Source organism: Schistocerca cancellata, unplaced genomic scaffold (assembly GCF_023864275.1).
Source record: "Schistocerca cancellata isolate TAMUIC-IGC-003103 unplaced genomic scaffold, iqSchCanc2.1 HiC_scaffold_932, whole genome shotgun sequence".
Classification (NCBI taxonomy): domain Eukaryota; kingdom Metazoa; phylum Arthropoda; class Insecta; order Orthoptera; family Acrididae; genus Schistocerca; species Schistocerca cancellata.
In genome coordinates this window covers 65,001-67,500 of record NW_026046940.1, presented here as the reverse complement: position 1 = coordinate 67,500, position 2,500 = coordinate 65,001, and the positions used below count along the sequence as shown (strand labels likewise).

Below are 2,500 nucleotides of genomic sequence, written 5' to 3'. Positions count from 1 at the left end.
TGCCTTAACCTAACCCACGTTGTGCCTTAACCTAACCCACGTTGTGCCTTAACCTAACCCACGTTGTGCCTTAACCTAACCCACGTTGTGCCTTAACCTAACCCACGTTGTGCCTTAACCTAACCCACGTTGTGCCTTAACCTAACCCACGTTGTGCCTTAACCTAACCCACGTTGTGCCTTAACCTAACCCAAGTTGTGCCTTAACCTAACCCAAGTTGTGCCTTAACCTAACCCAAGTTGTGCCTTAACCTAACCCAAGTTGTGCCTTAACCTAACCCAAGTTGTGCCTTAACCTAACCCAAGTTGTGCCTTAACCTAACCCAAGTTGTGCCTTAACCTAACCCAAGTTGTGCCTTAACCTAACCCAAGTTGTGCCTTAACCTAACCCAAGTTGTGCCTTAACCTAACCCAAGTTGTGCCTTAACCTAACCCAAGTTGTGCCTTACCCTGCTCTGTAATTGGCATATGACACGTTACAGTAATGTATTGTCCAACCGCAACCCGCTCAGAATGTTGTGTACACAGCTACGTGTCATCTCCCCATAACAGCTGCATTGCAGTGTGGTACGCCATAGAGACGTGTGGGAGTAATGGACGCAGTGGATGGCGATCAGCATGAGCCGTCTGTTCATGTAGTGGCGCGTGTATGCAGACGTAGTAGTCTCTTCTCACACAATGTGATAGCACGGTGCCCCGCGTTCCACATCTGCGACATGCTACAGAGGCCGGTTGACAGTTGGTCGCGCAGTGGACATCGCATACGTACGGGGGCACCTTCCACGTGCCCTCTAGTCGGGCACATTTTGTTGCGTGGATGTGAGCGGATGTAGTGTGTCTTGACACCTGACAGGCAGGCATGCAATAATAGTTGACTTTGCAAACGGGGATGGACGTGTACGTTTACTGGTGACGTTACGCAAATGAACAACTGGTAACCCGTTGTGGTGCGGTTGTCCTTGCTGGAGGTACATCTGTGAGGGCAACGATCGGTACAGCTACGAAGCGGTCCCCACCATACCAACGAACGTGAATGTGAATCTGGGTGTGAAGCGATACGCGGCTGTGGGTGGGTGGGACTGTCCCCGGCCGGTGAGGGGGGGCCGCCCGGCGTGCTGGCCGCGCGGTGCGTGGGCGCACGCGCTACAGCCGGCTGGTGGGGGCGCCCAGTGGCAGGCGCGCCGGCCGACGGACGCGGCAGGCGGCGCAGCTGCGCGCCGGGGCACCCTGCGCGCGGCGCCGTGCAGCCAAAGTGGGTCCTCGCCGGCCCGGTGCGAAGCGCGGTGGACATCTGCAGTGTGCTGGTCCGATTGAGGACTGTGTGCGTTGAGGATGCGCCGCCGCCCGGCACTCGGCGCCGCGACGCCGTCTGCTGCTCGGTCGCCCCAGCGGTTCTCGCTGGTGGTTTGTATCGCAGTTGTGCAGACGTGTTGGCACGTGCGCTGTGCTGGGAGAGTTCGCTTCGGCACCCACGTGGGGCCTTTGCCCTTCTGTGGCGCTGGCGTTGGAGCTGCCGGTCACCGTAGGTGGCGCGTGTTGTCTCCCGCCGGCAATGCCACGACAGCACGCTCCCGGGCCTCTGTCGGCAGCGGCAAGCTCAGTTGGGAGCACGGGTGGTCGCACCTAAAGCGTCTACTCGCCTAACTCCGGGCGATTGCGCCTCTCTCGAACCCGACCAAGTACTTAGGACGGCGCTGCGCGCCGCCGGGACCTGAGAGGGTTTCGAGGTGTATTGTGCAGGGGAGCTCAGCCTCCTCCTGTTTGCAGAATAATTGAGCGGACGCTTGCGTGTTCGCGCGGGCCTCTGGGACACACTCCCGGGCGGCCGGCTGCTCAGCTCTAGTTGACGCAGCTCCCTGGTTGATCCTGCCAGTAGTCATATGCTTGTCTCAAAGATTAAGCCATGCATGTCTCAGTACAAGCCGCATTAAGGTGAAACCGCGAATGGCTCATTAAATCAGTTATGGTTCCTTAGATCGTACCCACGTTACTTGGATAACTGTGGTAATTCTAGAGCTAATACATGCAAACAGAGTCCCGACCAGAGATGGAAGGGACGCTTTTATTAGATCAAAACCAATCGGTCGGCTCGTCCGGTCCGTTTGCCTTGGTGACTCTGAATAACTTTGGGCTGATCGCACGGTCCTCGTACCGGCGACGCATCTTTCAAATGTCTGCCTTATCAACTGTCGATGGTAGGTTCTGCGCCTACCATGGTTGTAACGGGTAACGGGGAATCAGGGTTCGATTCCGGAGAGGGAGCCTGAGAAACGGCTACCACATCCAAGGAAGGCAGCAGGCGCGCAAATTACCCACTCCCGGCACGGGGAGGTAGTGACGAAAAATAACGATACGGGACTCATCCGAGGCCCCGTAATCGGAATGAGTACACTTTAAATCCTTTAACGAGTATCTATTGGAGGGCAAGTCTGGTGCCAGCAGCCGCGGTAATTCCAGCTCCAATAGCGTATATTAAAGTTGTTGCGGTTAAAAAGCTCGTA

The 2,500-nt window shown here is 56.4% G+C and overlaps 1 non-coding gene across 1 annotated transcript in view; it reads left to right on the top strand.

The window, feature by feature from the left end:
- Window positions 1-1,852: 1,852 nt before the first annotated feature.
- LOC126149501 (small subunit ribosomal RNA) overlaps window positions 1,853-2,500 on the top strand; it is a 1,909-nt gene continuing 1,261 nt past the window's right edge. The window contains exon 1 of the ribosomal RNA XR_007530941.1: window positions 1,853-2,500. This exon is cut by the window's right edge and continues 1,261 nt beyond it. This is a non-coding gene — a ribosomal RNA (small subunit ribosomal RNA).